The sequence below is a fragment of the Ischnura elegans genome, chromosome 1 (assembly GCF_921293095.1).
Source record: "Ischnura elegans chromosome 1, ioIscEleg1.1, whole genome shotgun sequence".
NCBI lineage: Eukaryota > Metazoa > Arthropoda > Insecta > Odonata > Coenagrionidae > Ischnura > Ischnura elegans.
In genome coordinates this window covers 44,058,421-44,072,391 of record NC_060246.1, presented here as the reverse complement: position 1 = coordinate 44,072,391, position 13,971 = coordinate 44,058,421, and positions in this window count along the sequence as shown.

The window sequence follows — 13,971 nt, the reverse complement described above, 5'->3', positions numbered from 1 at the left end:
ATGGTATAAAAAGGATATATTAAGTCCCTTTACCATTTATCATGTTAGCTTGGGCTATTGTGGTGCATCATGAGACCGTAGTGCCTTACACATATCAATGCTCTCAGGTACGGTCGTAAAAATACGTTTAATATGTCGACAGTTTAACAACAGGCTCGGAATAAAAATTTGGCGAGTAACGGGTACCCTATATTACATCAATTCTGTTGTGATGAGATCCTGCACCTAATAAATCAGAAATTCATTGATTAAAAATTTCTCAGAGCAGGAATTGGTTTGGAAAAAAAGGTGGCGATCTCCATGGCAACCAGGTATTGTAACGCCAGAATTTACCACTCCATTACATTTTTACACATAATATTTTTCTTAAAAATATCGTTGAATTTTTCAAGACAAATGTTTTACTCAAAATCTTCGTGGAACTTTTGAGACAGCACATTCGCAGGTAGGTTCATCAACACTTTTCCCGGCGCAAACATCCTGTTCCACTCATCTTTCTCTATTTTCGCACACGAGTCGTCTTCTCCTGTTCTTATCAAAATATCTCCTGATAGGCAGTCATAGTTCAATTGTCGTAGTCTCACACGTTATCCATTATTTTGCAGACATGCATTTCTTAGCGATAATATTTTTATTCGCGGTTTTATATTTTTTATTTACTATTGGTGATTTTCTCATTGCCCGTCAGTTACTAATGCATTTTTCTCCAAGGCAGAGAAGGGAGATGAATTCCTCCTTGACCACATCCACTTCCATACTGAGCAGGAGGACCTTTGCTTCTATTATTGCAATCCCTTCAAGACTTCAAGAGTGAGGGAGAGGAGAATTGTTCATTTCGTAACCGGCCCAGTGCGCGAACCAGTGTATTTTATTCGTGTTGTGTAATCATCCCTGTGGCCCGGACATCCTCGTCTCCCTTCATTCCTGCGCCTCCTTGCCATCCATTACATCTCACGGTGGTCCGCAGGGAGGTCGAGAGGGAATGCGCGCGAGGGGAGAGGGCGGGAGGGACGGAGGACTCATGGGAATGCAAAACCCCTCCGGACCGCCCCCGCGGCGCCAGCCGAGGTACACCCGCCCCACCCCCTCCCAATCTCACGTTCTAGTCCTGCTCCCATCCAACTCGCATTCGCCCACAGGACGAAATCCCTCGAGGCGCAAGGTATGGACGCTGCAGCCAAGCATACCTTGCACTCCTCCATTCTCTCCCACTCTAAATGATGCCATGATTCCACATATATTTCCACATATACTCCGCGTCATGGCAAATTTAGCAGTGCCGGAACGCACTTTACTTATTGCTATTTTTTTTAGAAATTAAATATTACTCTGTGTGCTTTTTTATCACAAGTTATTATTTACATTTCATTATATTTTTTTTGTTTTGGTTACGAATGTAAATATTAGAAATTTTAAGTCAACTAAATTGATTAAATTGTTATTTAACTATTATGTCTTTTGTTAACCAGCGCCGGACGGCGTTCCGGCACCACGACACCACTGACGGAGACGTTTGAAAAAATGTGCAAATTGCAGAAAAGTTATGACTAGGCAATGGATAAATTATAGAAAGACACGATAGACCCTCTCGAAAAAGAGTATTGTAAAAAACTATGGAGTGGAAGCGCAATACGATGGGTGAGTAAACAAATAATCGAAAATGTAAGGAAGCAATGGAAGTCGATTTAAAGTGCTTTTCTTCAGTGTGACTCATTGAAACTCTGGGGAAAGTCATTTTATTGGCATAAAGTCCTCTCATTTCGACTTAAAACGGGAGATTCGTGGTATCAACGCCAATACGTACAATGTTAATGTATCCTCGAAGTGTGCGCAAGGAAGACCCCTCAAAAAGTAAACGTGCACCAGTCCTCAATACGTAATAGTTTACTGCACGATAATTTTATTGATCAAACAACAGTTCTTCGATAAACTATCCATTAAAATGGATGTGATGCGATGGAATTAAAAATGAAAAATCAAAAACTGTATAAGTTTTACTCGGAAGCAATGGCAGCACACTATATGGGGCAGAAAAAATTTACCAATCAGAAAAGAAAGAAATTATCAAAATAGCCGTATCTTCGTCAGAAAAAACTTAAAAATGAGCCGGTTAACATTGAAAATTTTAATCAAAAAAGAATAAATATTCACTTTTCAATTTTAAATCCTTAAAGAATAAATCATTTAAAATACTATTATTACTGATTTAATTAACTTTCATGGATAACGTATGACTGGGCCGAAATAAATTAAGCACGATATTGGATACGCTTTGTAAAAACGATTCACCAACCATAGACCTGAAAGTCGGCGGAAATATTTTGTGAACAAGATTTTGAACCTTTGATTTATTTAATTTAATGGGAGAGGAATTAAGATAATGGAATTAAGTTGATGGTTTGAGGCGTTACTCAATGGAATTTATTCATATTGAATGAAAATTAAACTATGTTTTCCATATAAAATATTTATTACATCACTACCATGGTTTAAACGCACTGCGTCATCCTCAGGCGAAGAGTATATTCTGTAATTCATTCTAGGAAAGTACTCCTCGCCTGAGTTCTAATAGAATTAAATTATTTCAAACGTAATCCTTCTATTTGGTTGACTATTCTTATTGGGCACAAACCTGTGGCTCAGTCGATGATACCCACACACTTATGCAGAGCATTTTCGGTGAGACAGTTTAAAACGATGCCAAACAAAGTCACAAAAGGGTCCAGTCAAGTATTCCTCCCCGGTGGGGTCCCCGATAACTTACGGGGGCAATTAAGACGCGGACGGACGCGAGCCGGAATAAATGGCGAGGAGGCGGACTGAAAGGAGGTTGCGGACGAGAGGGAGAGGTACGCATAAGAAACGGGAAGAAGAATGAATGATAGGGCTGAAGGAGCTAGAGATAGATAAAAGGGAGGAGGAGGAGTGTGGAGGCACGTGGAGAGATGCTATGGCGAGACAAGCGGAGGAGGACCCTGTATTATTTACGACCCATCATCCCTGAATTTCGGAGGACGATCATAAACTGCATTTTCATGAGAGCGGTGATGTGGACGTGTTGTGAGTAGTTGTTGGGGCAAGCGGAGGGGGAGGGAGTTGACCGGGGGTGGGGATGAAGGGGAAGAGGGTGGCCGGGGGTCGCACGGGGACCACCACTCGCACCCACTGCCTCGCGTTCGAACAAAAATAAACGTCTGTCGCGGACCGAGCTCCGAAGTCTTGGGAGCTAGCTATAGGAATGGAAGGCATGTGCAAATCTAACAGCAATATTTACAGCATCATTTTTGAGCAAAATAATGTAAGGAATTGAAAATAAATAAAAATGCCGCATATAGTGGTAGGATAAGGAACATCGAAGTGTTAAGTGCCTATCTACTCTGAGCTGTCCTAGAATCAAATTGCGTTTTCACAATCAAGTGAAATGTATTAAATTTACAAGTTTTTACATCAAAAACCGTAGTAGAAATACTGAAATGTTTCTTTAAGAAGTGGAATGAAATATTTAAAACAGAGAGGGACAAACAGTCGATTTCTACAGAAACAGATGTAATCTACGGCCTTGACGAGCACCATGATTTTTGGTGATCTTTCTTTCTTCATGGCGAATAGATAATGCCATGGCGAAAATTTACCTTTAATCAGCGATAGTAAATACTTTAGCAAGTTATTTGAATCAAAGCAATATTATCCACGAATTTTCTATTCAAATGCCACCATTGTACAGCTAAGAACGCATGTTATAGAGCTGCAGAAGATTTTGTGATAGACTGATCTAATTAGCGTAAGCATATTCGAATACTAAATTTGCACTTTGAGATCTCATTCTTAGATCTATATGCATGTATATTTTTCTAGTGTGCGTAATATTTCTATGACCGTGTGGTGTGCATGTGGCGGTCCTCTTGCATGCTGCATGTTGGTGATTTTTCACCCCCTGCCAAACACCCTAGAGGTGGCTCGCAGGGTATTATGTAGATGTAGGTTCGTTGGCAAATCAAATTCGTGGAATGAAAGAGACTTCACCTCTTCCATGAAAGGAAACTGTAAGATTAAAAAAAGCGATGGCAGCCGCTTCATGGATAAGACATTCCTTAGCAGTCCGATGCAATAACAAATTCGTAAGTTTGATACACAAAGAATGAAGAACATAACAGAATGAGAAGTCTTCGCATACAGGTCAATCAGGAATAACATTCTACAAAGTTAATGATCGACTTCGTACAGTAGTCGGTATTCCGAGAGCCCAAGTTCATATTTCGACAGGGTTGGGAGAATTTTCAGAGGACGCTCCATCAGAATGTGGGCATTTTATGGACGGAACTCCCAGTGACTATACGCTGTCTCCATCCGTCGAATGGGATGTTAATTTTCCGTCCGGTCGTTGACTTCTTGGCGCCACTCATTAACAGCAGGCTGATCGGCGACAATCCTGCCCACTACCCACCGGGTTCCAACTAATATAAAATGAATATTCCTTAATATTTTTTATCAGTCACTAAGTCCATTACAAAACTTTAAGGTAATTTCCGAGGGGATTACCCTCCCGTGGAAGCCAAAAAAATGTCTTAGTTCTTCTAAAAAAGTATTTAATACTTAAGTACCTATGAATTCTCTTATGTGTGTACATTCATCGCAGGTACCCCGCAAGGCAATTCGTGAGTGACTGGGGAAGTTGTGAGCCATTCATCCCAAGGTGCTCTCAGCTAGAAGTCAAACTTTTGTATGTGCCAACATAATTGTGCGTAAATAGGGCAAGGATAAGCTCATATCAAGCACCTGGCCTAACCTGAGTGCAAAATTCATTCTACCAAAAAATAAGTTGAACAAAGGGCTAAATGCTTATCACAGATTAGGATTTTTAAGAACTTCTCTCTAAGAGACTTATTATTACCACTGGATACAGTCAGGAGGTAATCATTACTGAGAAATTAAATATATGGCTACTTTGCCTAATGATTGACTTTTAGGCTTTAAGCAAGGTCGGAGCAAAAAAAATTTAGGGGGTTTTATGGAAAGCCAGTTCATATCAGGGGGTTAGGGGGAATTATTTGGAGGGCCTACACTAAGGCCACAATGTCACAAAATTTTTAGGTAGGAGGAGTTTGAACACCCCCACCCCGCTCGCTAAAATCTTGGTTAAAGTTTATGTCTTAAATGGAGGAGTAACATTCTGTTGCCCACAATTTCTTGTTTAAAAAATACCACCCACACCCCTGAAATACGAAAGAGAACTAGAGGACGAGAAGCCAGTTCCCTCCTCATTGCAATGACCAAAGCTTCAATATTTTGATTTATTACGCAAATGTTTCAGTATGTCGATGGAAACCTTGTGCTCGTGAAAGAGGAGAATGGCTGAGAGTGGAAGTTAGGTGAGGCTGGCGAAGGACGGGAGGCGGGTGGCGGCCGCCCGGGGGTTGGCGCCGCCGTCGCCGGCCGACTCACCCCCGCGGCGCCCGGGATGGGGCACGTGACGGCGCGGGAGGGGGGGCGGGCGGGGGGTCCACTCCCCCCCCCCCATGGGCCCGTCCCCTCCCACCCCACCCCACCGCCCCGCCAGAGACTTGAATAAATGGAAACTCGTTTCTCACGGAGTCGTCACCGGAGAGGGAATGGATATACGCTGGTTCCATTCATTTATTTATTTACTCTCCTTGACTCTTTTATTTTTTGTTTTCGTTTTACGATTGTCCGGGGATGCCACTACTAAAAAAAAAAAAATCTCGAATGCATGATTGTTTCTTGCTGGTCACAAATTTTTCTGGCTTTCCCCACCCACTGGGTTCAGCTGCTTCGCAAGAAGAAACGTGTTTGAGGCGGCTATTTGGGTGTTCCACCGGGTGACGACTTATAAAACGACCAGATGCAAGGAAAAATGGAGATAAGAGGAAGATGTGGTAATCCCTTCTTTAACGTTCAATTTCATTCAATATTTCAATGGAATAATTAATTTACTACTTTTTATTTATCAATTTACGAAAAATTATGAATAAATATTTGAACACCAACAATTTAAGCCTTTGCCCAAATCCAAGAGAAAAAGAGATGGAAATTGGATAACTAGCCAATTGGGGAGTCCTGGATATCACATCGCCTGTGGGTCATAGTGCAGATAGGTATAGTATGCACCGACGTATGCAATAAAGATTTTTCGTCATTTTATAACTCTATATGTATAGATGAATTGCGGGAGCAAAAGCAATGTCTATGGTCAAAATAAAATGCAGAGCGTAAATAAACGAGAAAAACTTAGTAAGGTTCTTTAATTTCCAACATGGAGAGGTTTCAAAGAGTCAAGCCTGAAGTTGCACGCAAAAAAGGAGAACGCTTTGTTAATCAGTTAAATGCATTAAAAAGCTTTCTATTAAAGATGGGAGATTTTTTTTAGTTAGGGCTGTATGGATGAGATTTAAACTATAATTAAAAATTAGCGTTGAAACAATCCAAGGGGGACTTGGTGATCTTGTTAGGAATTCTATAAGAACATGGCAATGAAGCACATCAGAGGCCATGCTAAAATCAAGACTTGATACGAATATTTTCTAGAATTTCGGATAAACTCGAATATTAAAAACCCAATTTTGTATTTCTTAGCAATCTCCATTAGAAATCTCCACGGACTAGAAAAATATTTTAATTACATATTATTAAAACTAGTAAAAAGGTCGATGACAACAATTTTTAATGCGAAATTTATTTTTTATTGAGAGAATGGGCGGGATTATTATTGTTATCAAATGTGAGCGAAAAAAATATAAAATACTTGAGTCGGAAACAATTGGCTTCCATCTTTTTCATTAACTTTCAGAATTAATCACGCTTCATTAATATAAGTTGAATGGCTAATTCGTATTACATATATTTTACAAAATTTATGGCTTACAATCTTTACTCTTTATTGCTGTATAAGACTTTAGAATATTTTTTCAAAATTGCGAAATAATTATCAAATATGTAAATAATTTCAAAATATGACGCGCAAATGTAATTCTAAAACGACAGAAAGAGAAAATTTAATAAAAATCGCAATTAAGATTAGGCTTGAAATATTTATGACATCATAGTATCAAGGAGTATTTATCTACTGCGGAAATAAGGGTGGAATCATTTTTTATGCCAGAAGTTTTATGCACGCGACCTGAGTTTCTGCAAGCATATGCTATAACTCCTTTTGCTCGCTGATATGGTCACTATGGAAGTTCTTGCACTTTTTGTCTTCCGTTTGTTACTTATGGGTAGTTACTTTTCAATTGGCTAGTTTTGATATAAGCAATATTTCCACTTTCAAGTAAAACGAGCACGTGGTACTTAGGTTACCACGCGAAAATATTTTTTTATAGAGCAACCTTTTTCTAACTATAAAAATAAAATAGACTGACTGGGTCTCTGAATTATTCAATTCAAACACAAAAAAAGGTCTGAGAGCATGTTCCACTGTAACACTCAAATTATACTTGCTATCATAACATAACAAATTTACGAAATACAATGAACTACAGTTAACTACATTTTAATTGATAAAGCATTACATAAAGCGAGTAAACTCTGCAAAAAGTATAGTTATAAATACAAGTTTCTGATCGAGCTCATCGAAATTGGGATTCATATGGAGAATTACGTATTTCTGTTACTTTGACAAAATAAGTTTGATAAATGTAGTTCGATAAATACTAATAACATGGCACCTAACGATTCGATAAAACAAATAAGATCAAACGCTTAATAAACCCGACGTAGCGTGAGCAAATGAAAGATTTTCCTCCCAGAAAAACGTTGTTCTGATTGAAAATCATAAAATAAAAGTTCAATGTAGGTTTCCTCAGAATAAATACAAAAAAAGCTGAGATTAAATGTGTCTGCATCGGGTTTTGAACACGGGCCCCCCACGCGCAGTTACAGACTCTATCGACCAAGCTAATTGATTGCCATGTTAAATATCAAAAAGACGTTTATTAATTATTTCTCACATTGCTCAACAAAATTCGTGAATAATGAAAAAGGTGTGACTTCGGTTTCCCTTCGTAAGATTAAGAGAAGATTATACAAACAACAGAAATACGTAGGAACTGAATATCAATATCTAGTTCAAATGCGCAAAGTGTAGATCCGTAGAATGAATTGGGCCTAGTATGACGAATTTTTTCGAAAGATTATTATCATGATCGCGAATGATACCACTTTAAGGATACCTCTCTATGAAGTTTTAATGAGTCGGGATACAAAACATCTCCTTACAGATTTAATATCCAATATAATTCGCAGTAAAATCATCTGGTGAGCTTATGGATGTCATAATTTCGATAATGGTAACTGATAAAAAACTTAGTTACTCAATGAAACGTGATTTTCGTAAGACAAATAAGTGAATAAGAAATAACCTAAAATTGCACTTAGCCTCCATATTTTATTATTCACCGCCTTTGATGCAACAGCTCATGGATAACATTGTTGGTTAAAAAGTATATTAATAGAAAACAGAATGTAGTAAAAATAAAATGTTATCGCCATCACAAGCAATGAAAACATCATTTTTACCTACCCTTATCTTAAGGAAGGTTTGTTTAGATATCTTTCTACTGCAATCGTGCATCGGCAACATCCGAATATACATGCTCAGAATGTATCTTTGTCATAAGATTGGTCATAAATTAAGAGCTGCAAGCTAGTAATAAAATTTGAACCCATATTTTTAGAAATGAATGCCTTGAATGGGTTTTTGTGAATGAGGGAAAAAATGAATAGTCATTAATGACTTTATAAAAAATAGTTGAACTTACTTGATTTCACTTCTTACATCCTCACATTCGATTACAGTTTAGGAATAATTGCATATTAATATTACCATTAATTTGATAACCAACTAATGGGATTAAAAATTATCCCTAGTTTCTGCATTTGTTCAAATGCCAATATTAGAATTCAAGTTTATCAAATGTTTACAAATATCTACCTATAGCCTAGCCAATTTTGGGCCTATTGCTAAGAGTTGGGGAGCCTAATTTTGACTATTTTTTATTTTATTGTGTACTTTCATCACTAGTTATTCCAAATCGTAATTTCATGTAATACCGATCAAACTTAGGCAACACGCACTGGTTCAACTTAGGTGACACGTTCCTAAGGATAACAAAGGTGAGTCTAACGAACAAATGTTTTACACTCACGTACATCATGCAGAAATAATGTTGTTTGAAACTGTACCACAGACTAATTAATTACATTGCGTGAATTGAGACAACACCTTACGCACTGAGGGTGAGTCATTATAGCAGAAACAATAATATCTTAGTAATAATCATCCACACCGGTAACATGACTCAAACTTTCTCACTATCTACTGTCGTTACATTGATGGTGTCTCCAACTAATAGGTACTTAAATAGTTAAAATACTTGGTATGTTCGTAGGGAGGTAAACACTAATTCGGTCCAATTTCGGCGTACGTCCCCGACTGACTTCCGCATTTATCTTTAAAAAATGTTTCCTTAGCATGTGAATGCAATAATAATTGCCTTTAATACTGTACTGATGTCTAGGAAATTGTCATTTAAATTCTTTTTAACATATCCGCGGCAATTTGGCAAAATGATGAGATGCATGAAATCTCATTAATGTAAAATTTCATTCTTACAATGCTAATCAGTCATCAATGAAAAAGTTGGTAAGCCGGATTTGAAAAAAAATGTCATTTTTCCATCGATCGGTATGCATGCACCTATCAATTCCCTGCACGCAGGGCTCTAGAAATGCTGTTGAAAGAATTAATGCCCACATCTTCGAGAGTATAGCTGGCGGTGATTTTGAATTACAACCGATACCATTGCATGGACTTCGATGCCAGAAGCTCCTTACTGCATGTATTTCTCCGTGAAGTCATGTGTAGGAGTTACCGAGTTTAGAGACAACCTCATGAACATGCCTATCACAAACAAACCTGATAGTCCACAATTTACAGCCTAAAAGCTTAATATTTTTGTTTTGGGAGCGATTTTATGACCATTTGTCACGCGACACACCCGGGTTATTTTGACGTGGGATTGCAAAAGTATGACCGCATTTCCCTCATCGAAATTCTTCAATGAATTGCTTGCAGTATGAATACCTCCTGCCTCGTCAATATTGAGAAAAAACATACGTGATTGCCAGGGAATGGTAGAATTAAAAAAATATCCAATCAACATTAATGCTGGACTGATACCATGTTTTAAAATTACAAATAATTGCACTTTCAGTTGTGGCCGACTTGTTAGCCACATGTGAATGGTGATTATGCAATTAACTATGAAGTGCCTTCTAGCAAGGTTTATGCTGTTTTGTAGCATTATTACTATGTGTAAGAAAATTCAATTTCGATTATTCATATATATTTATATACACCAGTTCCTTAGTAAATAAACAATGTCCCACTAGCGTTATTCTCTTGGACTCTGTGCTTCCTTGAGGGAGCATAACACCTAGACGGAAAGCGTAACGCTCGAAAAGTAGCTGTAGTAGTTGGTCCAGTATTTTTGTATGTAACTCCTTACAAATCTGCATTCAATGTAAAGTATAGTTAAATTAACACATATTCGAGATTTTCCGATATTTCCTTGCTTATATCAGAGAAAGCTCTCACAATATTCGTAAACATTTAAATAATGTAGCTTTCCATGATAAAGGACCAACATTTGCAGCATTTACATGGTGTCTTCCTTTTTTTGGTTAAAACTAAATCAATATATGCTGTAAAACTGGTAAAAAACGTAATTCTATTTGTCTATTTGTAACTGTATTTGTCTTATATTAAAACACCAAAAATAAAAATTGGTTCCTAATGACGACACAAATTTATTCCTGCATTAGATTATTCTAAAAATTGTAAACGAAACACGGCTAAACCTTAAAAAACGAAATGGGAAATTGTGATGGGAAATGTAACGACGCTTTCCGCCATGGTAGTAGTGCCATCAATGACAAACAATCCATCAATGAAACAGTCAATGACGAAAAAAGAAATAATGGCTAAATATGTGGAATCCGGTTTCCTAATTTCATCACGCTAAGGCAACACCAAATCGACAACCTGAGAATCAAGGTGGTCCAAATTTAACTTCATAATCGCGTGAATCGCTTGCAGACCAAAAATCTGATTATAAATGATCGACGCCGTATTTCAACAATGAAGCATGCACACCTCCACAATAGAAATGAAAGCAACGGTGTTCGCCCGGAACTGGTTTATCACTCCATATCCCTGTCAATTTTGCTGCCTTGTTTTATTTTTCTCTTACGGTAGCACATCTATGGAACAGATACACGAGTAAGGCAATGACACTTTTAAGCGCAACGAAGATAAAATAAGTTTCCTCCTGCAATGAGACGACAGCCAAATATATTTTTATCAAACCGATGAATCTAAAAGTCGTACATGAAATAAGAAAGGAACATTTTACACATGAACTTAACGGAGACAAAAATTTAACTTATAGGCCATGAATACATAGTGTAGTTGGTTGGTTAAGAGTCTTTTTTTTGTGGAGGATGAGGGGTGTGAGGGTAGGTCAAAGGAGATGGAGTGGGGGAAAAGCAAGGCTAACTGATACATGATGAAGAAACCTGGTTCTGCCTTTCCGAGGTGTGATGATGTATTGGAGGAGCGGAGCCATAGGCGTTTTATCGATGGAGGGTTGTCAATCCCGTGATGCTGGTCGCTTTGTTTCCCGAGCTGATTGTGAGAGGGATGAGTGGTCACGGGGAAAGAGGAGGGGAAGGTTAATGGTAGATGGGATGAAACTGCTAGGTTGACGGAGAAGGTGAGGAAGGCTAGGAGACGGTAACAGGCATTCGCATATCGAGGTCTCAACGTTATGTGCGAAGGATACTCGAATGTATCTTACTTTATAACGTTTTTATGAACTCGCTTTGTTGCTTGGCCGGGTCAAAACTTGCAACTCAATGTCAACCCACTTTACGATTAGCTATCAAGCTGAAAATTTCAGCATAACTAAGAACCAAACGGCAATTCTATATTCTTACACTTTCATTTTGACTTCAACTCTATGTCGATTGTCATTCAGAATTAAACATTAATTATGGAGACTAGTTCAAAAAATGGCCACAAAATCGGGTGTCGGCGCTGCGATCATTTAAAGGAACGAGAATGATAGTAAGACATAAAAACAAATTTGTTTACATAACAGTTCATTGAAAAATTGTTTGAACAAAAATTTACTATCAGAAGAAGAGGAAGGGGCTAAATCAAAAAGAGGAGACAGATAGGGTAGGGAATTTACTAAGTAATTTTTGGGAAGTCAAATTCTTCATGTTTTGTGTAAATTGTGTCCTTTTAATCCCCCTCAACTCGACATGTCCCTTCCATTTACCGAATTCGTTTACTGAATTGCGATTTTATGCCTCAGTAAATATGTTTATGTTTCCCATAGCGCGACTGATTTTAAGATATTTTTCTTAACAGTTTTTACTGTTATATTTGCATTTATATACTGATTTTTTGGCTCAATACCAATGGATAATGTTGTAAAAATAAATAACTGCAAATTTTTTATCATATTCACGTAACTGTATTTGTGACATAAATGGAGTGATGCATGCTCGGTGGGGCTTACACGAGTAGGTGTAATTAATGTTAATTGATGACCATGAAGCGTGCATCTGTCGTATTGCTTTCTGCACACTGATGCTTAGTGACACCTGGCCAAACACTCTTTAGATGATTCGCAGGGTATTATGAGGATGTAGACGTATTTTTAACCAGCTATAATTACGTTCCAGGGTCGGATGATAATGTCATTGATGGGATATAAGGTCTCCAATGTCGAAGATTAGAAATAGTATTTCTGGCTGGCACTAACTCGCAGGAAGTTAATGATACTATGGAATTTCCACAGGGAAGCGTCATAGGTACACTGTTCTTACTTTAACATAATGGCGATGTCAACGATATTCGTCAGTAAACTACGGATATCTGCAAATGATGCAGCAAAGTACAGAGAGGTTTGCTTAGCATGTGGAATATCTTTCTTTCTAAGAGCAGTTACTACCCTATTATCCGAGTTTAAATCGGCCTTCGTTGACTCGCACCACTTCGTTATGCTTTGAAGTCTTTTATTGAGTCTAGTTGCCAAAATATAACTTATATATAAAATATATTTTGGCAACTAGACTCAATAAAAGACTTCAAAGCATAACGAAGTGGTGCGAGTCAACGAAGGCCGATTTAAACTCGGATAATAGGGTAGTAACTGCTCTTAGAAAGAAAGATATTCCACATGCTAAGCTTAGGTGCTGAGTTCATAGGTACAGAGAAGGTCATAACGTCATTTGGATAAAAACGTTTACCGAAGAAATGAGTGGTGCCAAATCTGCTCTTAGGCCCTCTTATTTTGGAATTTCTGTACTGATCAATGTTATTCCAAGGTCATGCCAAAGACAATCAAAAGACGCACACCGTAATTTCTTACGCTATTTACCTTAAATCTACCGCTTTAGGAAAAGCAATTAAATTTAAATTTAAATGAAATTTAATGAGTGCATTCTCAGTACCTTGTATTTTAATTGTAAAGTAAAAACATATTTGGTACGCAAACAAACTTATCGCAAAGCCATCGTGCTATACGGTATAATGTTCATAAGTGAAGCGGAGAAAGCATTTGGTAAAAATACTTCATCTCATGTGAATATTGATAAGCTGATTAACTAGATTACATTAATTTACCGATAAAAATTCAATTTAATTTATGACAGCGTTATTTTTCTTAAATTTCCATCGTCACAACGAGACCAAGGAATGATATAACAGGAGAGCTGAAGCTGAATTTTCGTCTACAGCAATTTTGTTACCACTCTATTGTGTTAAATACTTTTTTCATCCATAGTAACAAACATGCTTGGAATATAAATTAAGTTACACTCTTGTCTCCGACTGATAAGTGTCTTCGATGCCATCCTTTGCGATCAAATTTACGATCTTGTATA